Source organism: Vulpes lagopus, chromosome 6 (genome assembly GCF_018345385.1).
Source record: "Vulpes lagopus strain Blue_001 chromosome 6, ASM1834538v1, whole genome shotgun sequence".
NCBI classification, from domain to species: domain Eukaryota; kingdom Metazoa; phylum Chordata; class Mammalia; order Carnivora; family Canidae; genus Vulpes; species Vulpes lagopus.
In genome coordinates this window covers 122,425,500-122,446,511 of record NC_054829.1, presented here as the reverse complement: position 1 = coordinate 122,446,511, position 21,012 = coordinate 122,425,500, and the positions used below count along the sequence as shown (strand labels likewise).

At 36.1% G+C, this 21,012-nt stretch overlaps 1 protein-coding gene across 3 annotated transcripts in view; it reads right to left on the bottom strand.

Annotated features, from left to right (window-relative positions):
* C6H4orf33 (chromosome 6 C4orf33 homolog) overlaps positions 1-21,012 on the bottom strand; it is a 193,782-nt gene that overhangs the window by 130,494 nt on the left and 42,276 nt on the right. Inside the window, exon 8 of one of the 3 annotated variants that reach the window (XR_005988421.1) lies at positions 18,694-18,801. The exons of the other annotated variants lie outside the window; for them this stretch is intronic. The gene's annotated coding sequence lies outside the window, so the exon portion shown is untranslated. Of the gene's footprint in view, positions 1-18,693; positions 18,802-21,012 lie in introns of those variants that run through there. 3 annotated transcript variants of the gene reach the window in all.

Here is a 21,012-nt window from a genome sequence, read left to right as displayed (position 1 = left end):
TCTTTCTGCTTCCATTTGCATGATAAATATTTCTCCATCCTCTCACTTCCAATCTGTATGTGTCTTTACTTATGAAATAAGTAAGTGCCTTGTAGGCAGCATATAGATGGGTCTTGCTTTTCTATCCATTCAGTCACCCTAAGTCTTTTGATTAGAGCATTTAGTCAATTAATATCCAAAATAATTAATGATAGGTACATACTTATTGCCATTTTGTTGCTTATTTTATGATTGTTTTTGTAGTTCTTTTCTGTTCCTTTCTTCTCTTGTTCTCTTCTCTTGTGATTTGATGGCTTTCTTTAGTGATATGCTTGGATTCCTTTCTATTTTTGCATATCTATTATAGGTTTTTGATTTGTGATTACTTTTAGGCTCATATCATAACATCTTATGCATATAGTAGTCTGCAATAAGTTGATTAACTCTTGGGGCACCTGGGTGGCTCAGTGGTTGAGCATCTGTCTATGGCTCAGGTCATGATCCTGGGGTCCTAAAATTGAGTCCCACATCAGGCTCCCCACAGGGACCCTCTTCTCCCTCTGCCTATGTCTCTGCCTCTGTGTGTGTCTCTCATGAATAAATAAATCTTTTTAAAAAAGTTGATGGTCACTCTTAACATTTGAATCCATCTAAAGGCACTAAATTTTTACACTCTCCCACACCCTCCCTTTTATGTAAATGATATAATACTTTACATCCTTGTATTATGTGATGATGGTGCCCATCAGCTCTTTTGTTCCCAGAGAAGTCTCCTAAAGATCCCTGCCCCTCCAGTGCACATTCTGAGATTAGAAAATAAATCTTCTTCTCAAAACTCCCTGTGCTTTTCAAACTGCTGCTTCTACGCTGTATCTGGTGGGGCTGTTTGTTATGCTGTCTCTTAAGGGCAGGAACTCAGTTTCCTATTGCCCTCCAGCTATCTCAGAGCTGAGCCTGCTGATTTTTAAAGTCTTAAGCCCCACTGGGTTTCAAGCCCAAATATTATAAGGACTTGTCTTCCCAGTGCAGGTCTCCAGGTCATATGTGGGATCTATTCCTCTCTCTTCTCTGTGCTTGTGGTATTCCTCCCATTTGTGGTTAGTTGTGCCAGGAATTTGGTTCCTGACTGGGTCTCTGATCCTCCAACCTTTTTCCACATGGCCTTCTCTCTACAATTAACTGTGCAGTCTGTTTTGTCAGTGTACAGGTGATTTTCTGGGTTAGTTGCTCTGATGTGGCTATTATCTAGGTGTTCCTGTGGGATAAGGTAAGCTTAGGATCCTCCTACTCTACTATCTTCCCAGGTTCCCAATGTCAAATCTTCAAGCTGGATCGATCCCTTTATCATTATGTAATCCCTTTCTTTGCTTTTTATTATTGTCTTTGTTTAAAGTCTATTTGGTCTAAGTGAAGCTACACCAGTTTTCTTTTAATTTCCAGTTTCATGGAATACCTTTTTCTATCCCTTCACTTTCAGTCTTGTGTGTCCTTACATCTGAAGTGTCTCGTAGGCAGCAAGGCAGCATATAGATTTTGGTTTTTTTTTTCTTATCCATTCAGGCACTTTGTCTTTTGATTGGAGAACTTGGTCCATTTACATTTAAAGTAACTTTTTTTTTTTTTAAGTAACTTTTAATAGCTATGTACTTACTTCCATTTTGTTAATTGCTTTGTGGCTGTTTCTGTAGTTCTCTCTGTTCTTTTTTCTCTTGCTCTCTTCCCTTGCAGTTTGATGACTTTCATTAGTGTTATGTTTAGATTTTTTTCTCATTATCTTCTGCATATGTATCACAGGTTTTTGCATAGTGATTATCATGAGGGTACAGTCACATATTACAGTCTATTGTAAGTTGGTAGCGACTTAGTTTAACATATTCTATAAACTTTTTTTTTAATTTTAATTTGTTTATGATAGAGAGAGAGAGAGAGAGAGAGAGAGGCAGAGACACAGGCAGAGGGAGAAGCAGGCTCCATGCACCGGGAGCCTGACATGGGATTCGATCCTGGGTCTCCAGGATCGCGCCCTGGGCCAAAGGCAGGCGCCAAACCGCTGCGCCACCCAGGGATCCCTAACATATTCTAAAACTATATTTTCCCCATCAACACTTTGTATTATATATATATTTCTTTTTAATTTTTATTCCTTTAAGTGTAAATGTTTTGTTTTTGATGTCACATTTTATGTTTTGTGTATCTCTTAACTACTTATTATAGTTGTAGTTAATTTTACTACTTTTGTCTTTTAGCCTTCATACTAACTTTATGAGTTATTAATGCACTATCTTTACTATATATTTACTTTTACCATTGAGACCATTATTTCCCCCAATATTCTTATTACTAATTAATCCATTTTCTTTTCAGCTTAAAAAAGTACATTTAACATTTCGTAAAGTCAAGTTAGTAGCAATAAACTCTAGCTTTTGCTTGTCTGGAAAAATTCTTTATCTTTCTTTCATTTATGAATGATAATCCTGCCGGGTAGAATATTTTTTGTTGGAATTTTTTTTTTCTTTTTAACACTGAATATATCATGCCATTTCTTCTGGCTTGAAGAGTTTCTGCTGAAAAATCTCATGGGGAGCCTTTGTATACAACAACTGTTTTTTTCTTGTTACTTTTAACAGTCTCTCTTTATCTTTAATTTCTGACATTTTAGGTATAATGTATCTTGGTGTAGATTTTTTTGGGTCCATCTTATTTAGAACCCTCTGTGCTTCCTGAACCTGGATATCTGTTTCCTTCTCCAAGTGAGGGAAGTTTCAGCCATTATTTCTTCAAATAAGTTTTCCGTCTCTTTCTCTCTCTCTTTGCATTGAGACCCCATAATGTAAATGTTATTCTGCTTGATGCTTTCCTATCACCTCTTAAGCTACCTTCACTTTTTAATATTGCTGCTCTTTTTGAATGAGTTCTACTACCCTGTCTTCTAGATTGCTGATCTGTTCTTTTGCTTCTGCTATTGAACCATTCTGTGTATTTTTTCACTTCAGTTATTGTATTTTTCAGTTCCGTAACTTCTGTTTGGTGCTTTCTAATATTTTCTGTCTCTGTTGAAATTCTCACTGTGTTCACCCATTCTTCCCCTGAGTTCAGGGAGCATCTTTTGACCATACTTTGAACTCTATTGGGTAGGTTACTTATCTCTATTTCATTTAAGTCTTTTCCTGAAGTTTTATCTTTTTCTTTCATTTCGAACATATTCCTCTGCTTCCTCATTTTGCTTGATTATATGTGTTTCTATGTATTAGGTAAAACATCTATCTCTCCCAGTTTTGAAGGAGTGGTCTTTCATAGGAAATGAACTTGATCATTCAACTTTCCCTAGCCCTTGGTTGTCTCTTCAACTTTGGTGAATACCCAAGTAGCCCGATATATTCTTGATAAACCCCAGTTGTTGAATGTGTGCCAAGATATGTAAGTGTTCTGAAGGGTGGAATCTCAGTCAGCACCTACTTTCAGACTAATTGGAACCCAGATCCTCAAACAGCAGCTTCTAAGGTATATGGATGCATACAGTCTCACAGGACTGCAATTTTAAACCTTGCTGGGCTCTAAACTAGGAGATCTGGAGGCATACCCTGGCCAAGAGTTGCAAAAATCTGGACTTTAGACAACTGTATAAGCTCCCGTCTAGGAGGTACCTATGAGCTGTAGGGAGGGCAAAGGAGAATGCAAAGATGATGTCTCCCTATCTAGGTTCTGGAAAGCTCCTCCATAGCTTCCAGATGTATGGCAAACCTAAAGCCTATCTCTCAGACTAAAGCTCTAGACCAAGGACACAGGCCTTTTTCACAGGAAAGCTGGAGGATGTGTTTCACTCTGTTGTTTGTGCAGTACCCTAGGAGTTGTAGCCTGCTGAGAACTGTCTTTTTGAGTGCTACAGTCCTGTGGAGTCCATGCCCAAGTTCTCTGTCAGGGTCAGGTGATCAAGGGGCATCACTGGCTTTAGCAAGGCAGTGGGAGAGTGTTGATGCTGGGGCACACCTGTTGGCTTTAGCAAGGCAGTGATAGAGTGCTTTGACTGTGTGCATCTTCTGACCTTAGCAAGGCAGCAGGAGGGTGCTATGACTGCTTGTGACCACCTGTACTAGCAAGGGAGCCAGAGAGAACAAAAATGGTACCAGATAGTGCCTCCATCAGCAGAGTCCCAACTATCCTCTGCCCCTCTGGCAGATGCTTTAAGATGAGTAAATGAAAAAAAAAAAAAAAAAAAAAAAAGATGAGTAAATGAATCTCCTTCCGTCATGGTCTAGGCACTTTTCAAACTGCTGCTTTCATCCTGGGTCCTGGGGCAAGTAAGTTCACATGTGAGCCTTTTATTTTTTTTTTTTTTTTAAGATTTTATTTATTTATTCAGAGAGACACAGCAAGAGAGAGAGGCGGAGACACAGGCAAAGGGAGAAGCAGGCTCCATACAGGGAACCCAATGTGGGACTCAATCCCGGGACTCCAGGATCATACCCTGAGCTGAAAGCAGACGCTTAACCACTGAGCCACCCAGGCATCCCTTATGTGAGCCTTTTGAAAGTAGTATTGCAGTTCCCTACAGCCTTATAGGTCCCTTGAACATTAATCCCATCAGTTTTCAAAACCAGACTTGGTTTGTCTCTCCAGCACAGATCCCAAGGATTGGAGTGCCTGGTGTGAGGCACACATTACTCACTCTCCAGAAAGAAGCTCTGGACTTGTGAGATCCCTCCCAATTTTGGGTCACAGCACTGAGGATGGGGATTTTGACAAGACCACATCTCTGCCTCTCCTAACTGTCTCAGAGAAGCCCCTTTATCTTTTGTTGTGGAAGACCTGGTCAGCTAGTTTTCAGTTATTTTTCAAAGGTAACTGTCCCATATGTAGTTGTAGATTTGGCATGTCTGTGGAAGGACGTGAGTTCAGGGTCTACCTATGCTGCCATCTCATTGATAGTTTTCTTTTTAAAAAGTTTTATAGAAAAATCATCAATGAAAAAAAATAAAATTTAATTTAAAAAAAGAAAAATTATCAATGATGTTCAAGTGATAATAATCACTTGGAAACCAAGTTGCATTAAAGTTAAGGCTGAGCTATATCAAATTAGAGAATTTCATTTCTAGATTTTCTCTTTGCATCTACAAGGGCAAAGAATTACAGAGAGTTATGCTATTATGGTGAGTCAATAGAATCAATGTAAATACATAATATTGGTAACTAGGCTAAAAACTCCTTGCTATATCATTTCTTCAATTATAGACCACATAATTTATGTCCAGCTTTTTTCAAATAAGTACCTCTAGGGCAGCCTGGGTGGCTAAGTGGTTTAGCACCACCTTCAGCCTGGGTGTGATCCTGGAGACCCGGGATCAAGTCCCACATCGGGGTCCCTACATGGAGCCTGCTTCTCCCTCTGCCTGTGTCTCTGCCTCTCTCTGTCTCTCTCTGTGTCTCTCGTGAATAAATAACTAAAATCTTAAAAAAAAAAATAAGTACCTCTATTCTCTACCTTGCCTACATAGACACTGCCCTTTGAAAAAACCCAATAATTTTTGTAAGCTTCTATAGCCATTCTTTATCCTTCTGATAAATAAATTTGAAATTATATTTTTCATATTTAATACTAGTACTGAGTTACAATTACCTTTTTAAGATTTTAATTGTAGATAAACAGAAAAATTATAAAATCAAAACAATGTCACTCACCTTTTAGAAAGATCAACTTATTTTACACAGTGTATGAAGTGTCCACAAAATAAAATTTTATCTTTTTCTAATGAGACCTAAACATGGCTAATAATTTATTTGTGATGAAATCACTGAGATTATTATTTTGAATTCAGGAAAATAGGCATATATGTGTTACTGATACAATGTCACTTTATATAGTAAAATGGTGAAGCTACTTATAATCTGAATCTATTCATTTGCAATTATAAATACATAAATACATAAATATATACATATGTATGTATTGTCACACATATATCAAATGTAAGTAGGATTTAAAGAATAGCATTTTTACTCCCATTAAGATAAAAAAAAAACAATACTTAATTTTAAGTTTGTGGGTTTCTTTAGATTTTATGTATTTTTTATTCATGAGAGACAAAGGGAGAGGCAGAGACACAGGCAGAGGGAAAAGCAGGCTCCCCATGGGTAGCCCAATGCAGGACTCAATCCCAGGACCCCAGGATCATGCCCTGAGCCAGAGGCAGACGCTCAACCACTGAGCCACCCAGGCATCTTGAATTTTAACTTTTAATTAAGCCTTACCTGTAAGCAATTCATGTAACAAAATAGGGAAATAAGACTTAAAATTACATAAGCGTCTCCTACATAAATTTCTAACAACTAAAATAGTGATGAACTAGATACAAATAATATTAGTTGAATAATATAGAATATGAATTCAGGAAAAAAGTTACAATATCTACATTGAGCTATACAAAATTATAACACCATAAAGCTTGCCCCACTGTAGAACAAGGTGATCTCTGAAATTACAAGGCAGTGAATTCAGAACTATAAAAAGGAAATATTACTTCATAACCTTTAGTTAACCTGTAGCTACAGTTCCATAGGAGGTCATAAAATCAAATTCTGTGGTTGGATTTAAAAGCTGAATAATTTTATAGCCACTCATAATATCAGGGTTCAAGCTCATTGCCTTCAGTGGCTGGAATAGAATTCTTTGATCATATCAGTAGACTACTAGGTATGAATGTGTGTAATAGTATATCTTGTCTTAAAAGTTAAATATTAAAATAACTTCTTGGGAGTCAAACGACACTGTTCGCCACATTAGTCTCCTTTCTAGCATATGTTAGAGTGGTAAAGAATTGAATCCATAGGAAGTTGCCTTCAGAAGTCAAAATGTCTCATTCTACTATGATGAAGTCTTGCCATCAATGTACAGACCCACATGCATAGTTAGCCTCTGTTTGATAAAACACTGTATCCAGGTTATTTCATCTTGAGTGATCTTCTATTTCTAAATTGAAACCTCACTTTTCCAGACTGCCCACCCTTCTCCCTTACATGGTATTTTAGCTAGTGAGGATATTTCCTTCCTGTACCTATCATCTGCTTAAAAAAATAACAAATTACAAGTCTTACCTGTTCAAATTTTTAAATTGCTTTTTAAAATGTACTGTCCTTTCATCTTTAAACATTTTTAAGTTATTATTTCTTGCTCTTGTGCCTTTGCTCATTCTGACTCTATCACTGGAATGCCTTGGTCTGCCTCTCTCACTTTAAAGATCTATTTTAATTCCAGTTTCTTCATGAAGTGATCCCTGATCTCCTCAGATTAAAGTGATACTGCAAACCCACTGTCTCTAACTACTTTGTATGTCTAAAATATTGTATCTATATTTCTAATATTTATTCATTTCTACCTTACTCAAAATGTATGTATAAATGAATATAGCTTACCTCTTGATCAGCTTTCTTGTAGAATGTAGAATATTATAAACAGTTCCTACACCTAAGTCATCCCTTATGTGTTTCTAAGCTTCTAGTCCACTGTCTTCAACGTGCCAATTGCTCAGTAAGCATCTGTGGCACAAAAGAATAATTAAATGAATGGTTTGAGGATGGTTGGTTTATGTTTATGTCTGATGTTTATGTGAGCATGTCCTTCCTTGGACAATAACAAGAATTACTTTGTGGCATACCTGTTACCAATATCTTTACATAATTCTTACCTCTCCTCTTCCAGCTGGCAATTATCTTCTTTCTGGTTACTTTTGAAAATTCCAATACTTTAAAATAATAAAATAAACCAATACAAAAAATTAAAAAAATTCTTAAACCCAGTATTCATATGAAAAGATACTGTAGTAAAAATGTACAAATGAAAAAATGCTGAGACTGTCATTGTTTTAAACATAGTCTTGTGATTGTTTCCGGGTAGAATTGAATGAACACCAAAAATATCATTTTGTTAACCTACTTCTTCCATCTAGTGGCAAAAAGCAGTAAAAAACAATGTCCTAGAAAAACACCGTGATCTAATGGTTCTAAATGTCATTTCAGTAACTATTGAGAGTCCAATATCCAAGGCTTAAATTATATTTAAAAAGTATATAAACAGTATATTAAAAAGTATTATAAAAATAATTCTAGCTAATTGATGGTGTTCAGCTAGGGTAACTGTCAAAAGTCACTTAAATTCATAGGCGTATTTGCACATTTTAACAAAGACTTCTGGTCCCATACTAAATTGGGATGAATTTGTTTGGGTATACAGTTACATTTCTGGACCAAATTTTGGAAAACTATTTAGAATTCCATTATTCCTCAATTATAGGCCCAGGGCTACTGTGCTGTTAGAAGCATCAAGAATTACAATTGAGAGCCACTGAAATTGACCTATTCCATTGGAATTACCAGTCTGCAATAATAAGCACTGAAATACTTTATGACCTGAGGCATAGGATCAAGTGGGAAAAGTGGCAAAGTTTAAAGAAGGTACAATCAGCTATTCTGCATTGTTAGAGCTCTTTCAGAAGCATTAGTGAAAAATAATATGTAATGCACAGCATAATTATACATTCTCTGCACTCTCAAAGGCCACCAGTTTATTCCTAATACATGAGGTTTGACTGCCCTTCTAACACTCTGTTTGCTTCACTGCAAATGTAATTAATGTTTTATAAGTTAAAGGTGGGCTACACAGAAATGAAAAAAATGTTATGTTCTACAAGACAGTAAGCTTTTCCCTTTCCTCTATTTAAGTGAGCCATGTAACATGTTCACAATGTAGAATGGTAATATAAATTAAGAGTTTGTTGGGGAGCCTGGCTGGTTCTGTAGGTGGAGTGTGTGACTGTTGGTCTTGGGGTGGTGGGTTTGAGTCCCATGTTGGGTGTGGAAATTACTTAAAAATAAAATCTTAAAAATAAAAATAGATAAATAAAGAGTTTGTCAATGTTTAAAACTATATTAAGACAACATATAGGAAATGTAAGTATTAGTGAATATCGTAATTATTTCAAATTCAGTATTTTTATTTAAAAACTTTTTGTTTGCTTCCTAATTTTCAAGAACAAAGAAACCCTGCCTTAACACCCTCAATCCCAAAAGAAAATATGAGTATAGTTGGATCAGCTGCAATGCAGTGAAGCTCTAAAATCAGAGAACAGAAAAAAACACCCAGTCAATTTTTTTATCCCTGTGTTGGAGTGAGGGCTATAACATGATTTTAAAAATGTGCCCAAACATACAAATTCATGTTTGGATAGAATATATAGAATATATTCAATACTAAATGCCTATTAAAGATTCAAAACTTTATTCTTTTAATTAGGGATGAAGAAAGGACTGTTGTAATTTGTACACAAATGTACCTGAGTTAGTATATCCACTCACTCTTGTTTACTTTTCTGAAGCCAATTTGTAACTATTAATGATCATCTTTAACATGCAAAATATTTCTGAGGGACTCCAAAGATTAAAAGAAAATTACAAGAAACCTTTAAAATATTTTGGGCTTCTAAGTGAAAAGTTTTTCTTTGCATGTCACATATTTGCGTTTTCTTTATGAATCTCCACATTGTTTTAAATAAAATTAGAAGATATAAGCGTGCTCCAGTTTTGACCCAATCTATTGAACTTTAATGTAGAATTTTTTACAGAACACCAAAACTCTGATTTACCCACATCAATCTGTATGTCCCATGAACATGAGGTTTGATGCTGAACATATTTTAATAGTTCTAAATTATCCTGCTAACTATTCACTAGCAAAAGGGCCTCTGGCATACAACTTTCTTTTGCATCTTCTGAAATGAAATTCTTTTAGATATTTCTATGAGTGCTCCTGAAAAAGTTTACCCCAATTCAACAATGATTTAAATGTAACCCTTTCACAATAAAACCTTATTTATCAGAAATTCTAATAATTAGAAATATTTACCAGTATAATGAATATCTCTTTTCTCTATAATATCTAATATAAATTTTACTGTACCAGTTTTATTTAAAACACACGGTGAAAAAAAATAGTCACTTCCCTGTAGGATTAAAAAAGGATAAAAATGAGTCAACTACTTCTTTGGTAAAGAGCAGCATGCAGGGCCTCCACAGATGCTGCAATAAGAGTTAGGATCAGGATTATCTTCACTTATAAAAAATTAAAACAAAAACGGGTCCTCAGCTGATTGAGTGTCTGACTCTTGATTTCGGCTCAGGTCATGATCTCAGGGTCATATGATTGAGTCCTCCACTAGGTTCCATGCTGGTAGTGGAGCCTGCTTAAGATGTTTTCTCTCTCTCTCTCACTCTCTCTCTCTCTCTCTCTTCTTTTGCCTCCATCCCCACCAGAAGAAAGCATTTTAGACATTATTTATACCCTAACATAACTTATTAAGCTTAGACATTAGATTTCATTATTTATTAAAAAGTTTATGACCAATAATATTTACTGTCCTTGGTTGTATTTATTTATTGATAATGGTGACAGATCAGTTTGGCAAATATATGGTCAGAACAAGATGTCAAGACTAATACCACATAGAGTAACTCTGAGAGGGACACTTCTAGTCACTACAAGCAATGCTTACTTTTTTAAAAAAGTTGTTTGTTCTTTTAAAATATCAAAATAAGCCACCTGGCTGGCTCAGTCAGTTAAGTGTCTGCCTTTGGCTCAGGTCATGATCGCAGGGTCCTGGGAATGAGCCCCACATTGGGCTCCCTGCTCAGTGGGGAGTCTACTTCTCCCTTTCCCTCTGCCCCTGCCCCTTTCTCATATGCTCTCTCTCTCTTTCAAATAAATAAAATCTTTAAAATAAATTAATTAATTAAATAACACAATATTAAACTGTTTATTGACTCATTGTCTACATAAATCTAGAGAAAAGACTTTTAGCAACTCTTAACTTATAATCAGCCTTTAATCTTTACTATGATATTTGTTACTCTTCTAAACTAAAATCTGGAATGGACTTCCATTAGCTAAAATATGTTCATTTATTCAAAATTATTTCTAGGACTTACTGATACAAAACCATTCAGCTTATACTGTAGTGAGGAAAAGGCAAATTAGGCACAAGTCATGTCCTCAAGAAGTTCACAGCTTAGCTGTGAGTAGAGGAGTTAACTGAGTAGATAAGATAAATGCAAAAGTAATACAGCACAATAAGAAAGGCATGCAGAGAAAAGGTTTTATGAAATTTTTGGAAAGAGATTTTACTAGCCACACAATGCTGAAAGTTGGATACGATGTATGTATGTTCTAAGGAAAAGGTTTGCAATCATTCACTCATTCACTCATTCATTCACGTGGGCCAATTATTCTACTAGGACACATATTTAGATTTGTCCACTCTGTGAGAAGAAACTAACAAAAAAGTTGTAATTTCCTTCCATACTTACCATAATATAGCCATGCTATGTGGTATAGTTCTGAATTTCTTCACTCTTGCATTGTAGAGCCTATAGGAGAAGTTCCCAGAAATCTGAAACTCAACCAACACCTCCAATTCTATTTGTGTGTATATGTGTGTGCATCTGTGTGTGTGTGTGTATGCGTGTGTGTGGTGAAGAGATAAGAATAGGTTCAGAAGCATTTAAGCGGTCAACTTGCAGAAAGAGGGAAAGTTTGTAGTATTTTCTGAGTGAAAACTACAGAGAGACATTTAGGGAATTAGACGATTTTGTATACAGGTGGAGATCCATGCCCCACTCCTATGCAGAACCCTTGAGGATAGAACCTTTGACTGGGTGGGATGGAAATTCAAAGAGGTTGACCACAAAAACATTAAAAACTCCTGTGTCCAAGCTTGAATAGCAAGTAGTAGAGTCATGAGTTTAAGGGAGCATATTGGTTTTACTATCATAATATTAATAGCAACCAATGTAGATAGAAGAATATAGGATACTTCTACAAATATTCTGCAGTAAGTAAAACTCTTAGAGCTTTTAAAACATCCTAGAAAGGATGAAAAGACCTTTGAGTGATAATTAGTACTGAGTTTCCTGCCAGCAGGCAAGTGTGGTCTGGGAATATACTATCTATTTTAGGTAAATTTTAAAAACTGTAATATTTCTTTAACCATGTAATAAAAGCAAAATTCATGTCTGCTACATATTCAGTTATTCAATAAATATGTGTCCAGTGCCTACTGTGTGTCAAAAATGGTTCTGAGGAAAATCTTACTCGGACCTCATAGTCTGGTGAGAGGTATATACATACAATAAACAAATATTTAATATGCCATGTGATGATAAGTGCTATTAATAAAAATAAATCAGAGTATGTAAAATAAAGAATGAACAAGAAGTAAATTGTTATTTATATGACACAATCAGAGAAAGCCTATGTGATAAGAAATATTTAAGTAGAGATTTAAGTTCAACTGAGAAAATTAGTCCCAGTGGTATCTGGGGAATATATGTTCTAGAGAGTTAACAAGAACAAGAGCAAAGACCTTGTAGCAGGACTCTCCTAGGTATATCTGGGGAGCAATGAAGTTAATGAAGTTGGAATGGAGAGTATGAAAGGAAAACTAGTTACACATGAGGTGCCAATGACTGAGATGACAAGCCACTGGCATTGTTGAACAGAGGTGTGGCATGATCTAACATTATAAAAACAACAGTCTCTGAACTTCTGCTTCTACCTATGAAAAAGTAATTTGGGGGGGACTTGTATATGGGACTTGCTATGGGACCTGCCATAAACAACTAGAAAAACTGGCTAAAATATATGGGGTCACTATTGTCAGATATTAGATAACATGCAGTACAAGAAAGGGAAACAAAGTGAGTCCATAACTACTCTTGCTTTTTTGCCTGGAAGCAATTCCAGAACTCAACACAGAGAGATCTTTAAATAGCCTCAAAAGGATCAATCTGGTAGAATAATGGATTATCACCTCAGAGTGATATCACTTCTGAGAATAGATTATAAAAGACTGCAACTTCTGTCTTGGTGCACACACTTGATCTCTTGCTCTCTGAGATTGCTTGTTCTGGGGGAATATAGAAGCCTTGTCAGGAAGCAGCCTTGTTGAGAATCACAGATTGTATAAAACTGAGTGTCAAAAGCCAGTTGAATGAGCTTAGAAGCAGATCCTTCCCCAGTCAAGCCTTCTGATGGAACTGCAGGCCCAGTCAGTAGCTTGATCATCATCTCATGAGAGACCTTGAGGGAGAACCACCCAATTAAGTCATCTGCAAAATCCTAATCCATAGGAATTGTAAGATAATAAAAACTATTTTAAGATGCTAATTTTGGCAGTCATTTTATATGCATCAATAGGTGCCTACTACAATACCTGGAATGAAAATTTAATCTGAGAGGATTGGCAGCAGATTTGACACTGAAAATGACAGGTTCAGTGAATGTGCAAACACAGTGATAGTAACTCTCCAAAATAAAAGCATAGATCAAAAAGACCAGGAGCAAAAAATGAATAGAATCTCAATGAACTGTGTAACTAAATCAAACAGTCTTGATTGAGGAGAGGAAGGCACAGGAAAAATATTTTTTAGATTAATGGCTAAAAGCTTTCCAAATTTTATAGAAACTATAAACTCAGAGATCCAAGAACCTCAACAAAACTGCAATTAAGATAAATATCAAGAAGTCCACACCATGGCAAATGATAAATTCCAAAAACCCCATGATAGAAGGAAAAATCACAAAATAGGGGACTGAATTTAAAAAGACACATTACAAACAAAAGAAGAAAGATAAAAAGATAGCACACTTCATCAGAAACAACACAAACAAGAAGGCAATGCAATTAAATCCTTATCATACTGAAACAAAAAGCCAATCTAGAATTCCATCCCCAGTAAAACCAACTTTCAAAAATTAAAATAAAGACTTTTCAGACAATAAAATTCAGAGTGAATTCCTCACAGTAGACCTTCTTTAGGCAGAAGAAAATTATGTCAAATGAAAAAGAAACTTGGATTTCAAAGGAAGAGCACTAGCAATAGTAAACATGCAGACATACAAAAAAACTCACTTTTCTCATTTTTAAATTTTTATAAAATATAATTGATTAATTCAAGCAAAAATAAAAATATTGTATTGTGGATAGAAGAGTGAAAGAATGTATTCTAGCAGTAGATTCCAGCAGTAGATTCTACTGCTAGAATGATACATTTAAGGAAATTAAATGACACATTTAAGGAAATTAAAAGTCAAGCCAAGCCATAGACTGGGAGAAAATATTTGCAATATGTAAATATGTCTAAAGACTTATATCTAGAATATATATTTTAAAAAACAGCTCAATAATAAAAAGACCAAAATATTTGGATAGACACTTGACAGAAGAAAATATATGAATGGCTAAGAGGCACATGAAAAAGTACTCAAAAGTATTGGTCAGTCAAGAGATAGAAATTAACACCATAATGACAAACCAAAAATTAACACCATAATGACAAACCAGCATACCCACACTTGAAGGTCTAAAACTTAAGACTGATAATATCAAGGTGGTGGGAATGTAGAACAAGAACCCTCATGCATGTTGGTACCATAAAATGCTAAAATCACTTTGCAAATAATTTATCATCTTTTTAAAAGCTAAGTATACCATTACCATATAATCGAGTTCTCTTAGACTTTTACTGAAGAGGAATAAAAACTTATGTTTGTAAAAATACTTACATACAAATGTTAGTAGCAGCATTACACAAAGTAGCCAGAAACTAGAAGCAACCTGAATGTCCATCAACAACTGAATGAATCAATAAATTGTAGTATATCCATATAATGGAATAGTACTGAGAATAAAAAGGAACAAACTATTGATACATGCAACAACATGGATAAATTTCAAAAACATCCTGCCAGTGACATCCCAGACACAAGAAACTGGGAACATAGTATATGATTATAATTATATAAAATTTTTAGGAAAGTAAAAAATATAAGGACAAAAAATAGGTTAGCTGTTGCTTGGGTTTGAGGATGGGAGTAGGGATTGACTATAGACAGGCACAGGGGATATTTTCCAGTGATCAATCAAATTGTATACTTAAATGGGTACATTTTAGCAGTGCCTGGGTAGCTGAACATATACATCTCCTGATATTGCCACTAAGTTGTCTGATGAGCATTTTATATTGACATGCCCCAAACTGTTCAGCCATTATACTTGATATTCCTCAAGTTATCTCATTTTAAATGGCAAGCCTTTTGTAGTTCAGGACAAAAACTCTTTCTCACTTGAACCAAATCTACATGTTTCTAGTATCCATTTTTGAAATATATCTAGAATCTTATAACTTCTTAAGACTTTCATTAGTATCACTTTGGCCCAAACCACTATCATCTTCCCTGAACTATTGCAAACCTTGGGTTATTGTAGTAATCTTTGAACTGATCTCCCTGCTTCTTCCCTTGCCCTGGGCCACTCAAGTGCCCTAAGACACCAAAATCTTGAAAGTGTGATAACATACTCTGTTGAAGATGTTAAAAGAAACTATCATACTTTGATGGTGCAAATGCAAATTTCCCTATGGAACGTAATTCTGTACTTTCTAGGAAAACTGTACATGCACTTGCCCTTTGACTCAGAAAATACCTTTCCTAGGAATTTACTTCAAAGATATACTGGCAAAAATATAAGTCTTTGTAGAACAGAAATCTATTTCTTCCTTAAATGGGGATGTCCTAGGTGAAAAGAAAGTGATCCAGGGGCATTTGGGTCACTCAGTCAGTTAAGCATCTGCTTTAAGCTCAGGCCATGATCTCAGGGTCCTAGGATAGAGTCTCCCACCCCTACCCTGCTTTGGGCTCCCGGCTCAGCATGAAGTCTGCTTCTTCCTCTTCCTCTGCCCCTCCCCCGCACATCGCTCACACTCTCATTCGTACTTGCTCTCTCTAATAAATAAATAAAATCTTAAAAAAAAAAAAAAACAAGCAATGATCCAGTCAAATCTCCTTGTAAATCAGATCATGACAAATCTGGCAAAATATGTACTAGCAGGAGATTCCTTACCTATGGAATGCTTTTAGCAGGATGTATTTGGTTGGCTTAAGATTGCTTATGATAAACGAACCAAACAAATCTAGATTTGAATTTATGGGGAATGGATCCTTGGAAAATATCATATAAGCAGTATAATAATTTGAATATAAAATGGAAATAGTTATTGACTAAAATACAGCCCCCTTTGGTGTTAAGCCCTATAACTGAAAACATGGGGTATGTTTGCTGCCTTTGCCCTTTTTATAGAGGATATAGATTAAGTCCACCCTTCACCCAACTTTAATTGGCAATGCTGAGCACCTCTGGAATTGGCTGAATCATCCTCAGTAGTAAACATTAAGCAATACAAAATTCTAGGAGGGCAACAATAGATCATACTTCTTTTTTTTTTTAAGATTTTATTTATTCATTCATGAAAGACAGAGAGAGAGGCAGAGACACAGGCAGAGGGAGAAGCAGTCTCCATGCAAGGATCCCAATGTGGGACTTGATCCCAGGACTCCAGGATCATGCCCTGAGCCAAAGGCAGATGCTCAACTGCTGAGCCACCCAGGCGTCCCAGATCACACTTGTAATTAAGGAAATGGTTGAGGTAGTAGGTTTGATTCCCATTAATTCCATTTTACAGCAATTCTAGCTACCATAAAACAGACTGTTTCAAAGGATGCCTGGCTGGCTTAGTCAGTAGAGCATGTGACTCTTGATCTCGGGGTCGTGACTTTAATCCCCAGGTTGGACCTAGAGCTTACTTAAAAAACAACAGCAGCAACAACAAAAACCCAAAACAAAGAAAACACAGAAGTTAATAGAACATTCCTAAAGGTAAACAGATTGTCAAAGATCAAACAAAGTAGTTCCTTGAATTGCTTCAGTTACATCGAATATGGTGAAGACTGTATAGGAAGTACAAAAGGCCAAGGGGACCTGGTATACCAATATGCATCTAACAAATAATGCCTTCTTTTCAATCCCAAATTCAGAATCCTGCCAGACATGGTATGCCTTTTTGTGTAAATGTGTAATGGAAATCAGTGTAAACTTACTGTACCACCATAGCAATATATAAATTTCCTGGAATATTCCCACAGTGTAGTGAGTCAGTACTTAGACTTAACCATTAAGAGCAAATAAGTGCACTACATAGATGCTATCATGCTAACTGACTCCTCACAGGCAGAAAGTCAAGAGGAGTGAAAAACCATAGTCGTAGTCTATTTATGATAAATAGAATATGGCTGATAAATCTAACTAAAATTCAAGTCCAGTTCAATCTGAGAAATTCCTGGAGCAATCAGAGATATTCCTCAAACTGTGAAAAATAAGGTATTGCCTTTTAACAAACCCTTCCAAAAAGCAAGGAAGTCACAGCTGGGACCTGAGTTTTGGCAAAATCACATTGTTCTTATTATGAATGTCGTTAGCCACTACCTCAAAGTCATTAAAAACAAATCTTATTTCAAGTAGGGTGCTGTGAAGAAACAAAGTATTAAAAGATTTACAGAAGATGATGGCACAAGGAACCCCCCTGAGACCTTATGATTCAACTGATTATGTAACAAACCCACCTCTTAGAATAATTGCAGCTATGAAGCCTTTAGAAAAAATCAAATAGTGCTACTCCACAAAGACCTCTTGGATTTGAATTTGAAAACTAACTGAGGCAGTTGCTCATTAAAGTCCATGTGAAAGACATTTGCTAGCCTGTTACTGATATTGTTCAGTAGCCCCAGATCACAGAAGGGTATTTGATAATTCTGAGTCTAAATATCAATTATGTCTTGGATGATGTCAGTGACCCAGAGTAAATGCCATATAGAAGAGTGCCCAAGGTGGGAAGTTCACAGGGAGTGCCCTGAATACATAAACAAGCTGCTAACTGATTCAATGAGAAACCCCCCCCACCAAAAAAAAATATCCCTCCTCCCCACCTCTCCCCTCCCATTACTCTAACAAAGCAGCTAACTAACTGGTTCACTGATAGAAGTTCCTGGCTTGAAGGTTGTGTTCCTGTTTGGAAATTGCCAACTGTGTGCCTTACTGATAGAAAAAAAAAAATCTTGAGGAAAGAAGGAGCAGGCAAGTTTGAAAATCTGGCAGAGTTGAGAACTGCTAATTTAGCAGTGCGAGAAGAATTAGGCTTCTGGTCTCAGAGGAGCATTTGGATATTTACAGACTCTGGGTTATAGTCAACAGCAAATGGGTCCTAGATCACTAGACAATAGAGAACATTCTTATGTGGAACTCGATTAAGTAAACCTCTACAATAATTAAGGAGAATTAAAGGAGGTCATGTGGATGCACACAAAACAAAACAAAAAATCCCGTTTCCAGCTTAGAGGGGAGATTGAAACACTAAGGCAGATGCCTTAATCAGATTCCTAAACTACTTGTCTGGTAGTTACACATGTTCAGATACAGTAGCAACCTGTGTCTTCTCTAGCAGGGGTAGATGTTATGGGAAATCTATAAAAACCTGTACTATAACATCTGGAACCAGCCAAATGAGATCCAGAATTTATTGAACAATGGACTCTAGTCATCACCCTTATGGGGAATGTGGTATATGAGAAATCACTTCCTTGGGAAGAAACAGAATAATCCTGTAATATTAAGTGATCTGTGTTATGACAAACATTATTTTAACCACTCTTCTACATCTGCATAACAAAGGATTTCATAAGTTTATTTATACAATTAAATAAAAAATAAGATATATGTAAACAATGAATTGCCAGCATGAGAAAATATTCTGGGAAGCAGAATTAAATATCCCAACAGATGTAATACTTACGGAAACTTATTAGTCAGAGAAGGCAGTGACTTTGGACGTAGAAGAAATATACACTGAAGTTAAATGCTTCCATTGACACATTACAAAAAGGTTAAATAACTGTGGATACAGGAGGAAAAAAGTAACTGAGTTGGTAAAAGAAATTAAAAGGCCTATGAAGCTGTATGGTCATCATGAAAGTATCTTGTAGAGGTAATTCTCTACACAGCAGTTGCTGGTCTGTGATATGTTTCTCTCTGATTACCAAGGGAACATTTACTGGTGGAAAAAAAAAGATAGTTGTCTCCATCTAATCTTCTTGTAAACAGCTGATAACTGACTTTCTTAAGCTAAACATATTTGCTAGCAAGTGTTCTTAACTGTGTAAATCTCTTAGCAAGACTGTCCCTATAATCTCTGGAATCTAAAGCATGGCTCCCGGGAAAATATCACATACACCCTTAACCAATCTAAGTACAAAATGGAGATATTTCATAACTTAACCCCTCTTTTGTTATATGAGGTCATTCATAAACCTCATTTAAAATTTTCATCCAGGGATCCCTGGGTGGCGCAGTGGTTTGGCGCCTGCCTTTGGCCCGGGGTGCGATCCTGGAGACCGGGGATCGAGTCCCACGTCGGGCTCCTGGTGCATGGAGCCTGCTTCTCCCTCTGCCTGTGTCTTGGCCTCTCTCTCTCTCTGTGTGAGTATCATGAATAAATAAATAAAATCTTTTAAAAAAATAAATAAATAAATAAAATAAATAAAATTCTCATCCATTACTGGCCAGAGAAAGGTGTCCAATGCAGAAAGGAAGGGCCATGGGAGCCACAAAGGATAGACTAGATTTTTCTCTAATTTGCCTGACTCTTCTGATTGCTTATATCCTTGAACATATTAATATAGCTGGACTAAGATATAAATAAGACTCTTTATTCATGTAAGTCTACTTTGATAGTGCAATCTTTTCTGTTAGCTCTAGTATGCTAACATTTATATATAAATTGGAAGAGAGTATGACTACACATATTTGCTTATATTCAAAAATGGAAACATAAACTATAAATTTTGTTAATGGTAATCTATAGAGAAAGGGAGGTAATAAGTTAGAGGGAACTATAATACAGGCCATACTTTTCTGGGTACATCTTGATTTGTAGATTTGCATTTGGAGACACAAATATCTTAAATTATTTTTAAAATTCCCAAAAAGTGAAAGGGGAATGCAACCAGTGAACCCAACTGTGTATTAAGTTTGGTGGCATAATAGAATGACAGAAACTACTTTCAATGGACTTTAAACACAGAAATTTGCTCTCTTTCCTTCGTGAGATATAAGGTCAAAAACAAGAGCAAAAACAAAAATAATACACCATTTAAGCTCTTTTCAGTAATAATATTGTTGATGACAGTGTTATTTTATTCAGAGTCTATGGTGCATATTGTGGGAAAAAGCAAATGAGAAATTATATTGAAATCTGAAAATCTATTTGGATTAGAAGGGAAACAGATATTAGATATATGAGATTAAGTAGGAAGTATCAATACAAAATCATAATGCATTTGCTCTTTAAAAGGCCTAGAGGGACACCTGGGTGGCTCAGTCAGCCAAGCATCTTCCTTTGGCTTAGGTCATTATCCCAGGGTCCTGGGATCCAGCCCTGCATTGGGCTCCTTGCTCAGTGGGGAGCCTGCTTCTCTCTCTCCCTCTGCCCACCCCCCTGCACCCCTCCATCCCCCTCATGCTTTCTCTTATGCTCTCTTTCTAATGAATAAATAAAATCTTTTTAAAAATAAAACAAAATGAAATAAAAGGTCTAGAAAAAAATACCCAACCATTAGCAATGGGCACTCCTAATGTCCAAATAAGTGGTTGGTAAACATCATTAGCCACTAAGAAACCAAGACCTACTGGGGGAATAGCTAGTTCTATGTCTAAAGCGGGTAATGTGCAAGATGAGCTGGAGCATCTTGCCATACCAGGAAGAAAATAAGCTATTAAAGACTACTAATTAAAGTCATGCCAAAAGATTTAGAAGCCAACTCAAAGAGATTCCCAGTGGCCAAAGATGGAAAACACTGACCATTAATGAGAAATCTGCAGTGGATAGATACACATAAACTATTTTTAAATCCATGAGTTCAGAGAGATTTAAATTTCAGTATAATTAACATAGTGTTATAGTAGTTTCAAGTGTACAATATTGTGTTTCAACAATTCTATGCATTATTAAGTGCTTATCATGATATACTCTTAATCCCTTTCACCTATTTCATCCCCTCCCCACCACTTTCCCTCTGGTGCCCGTGTTTGTTCTCTACAGTTTTCA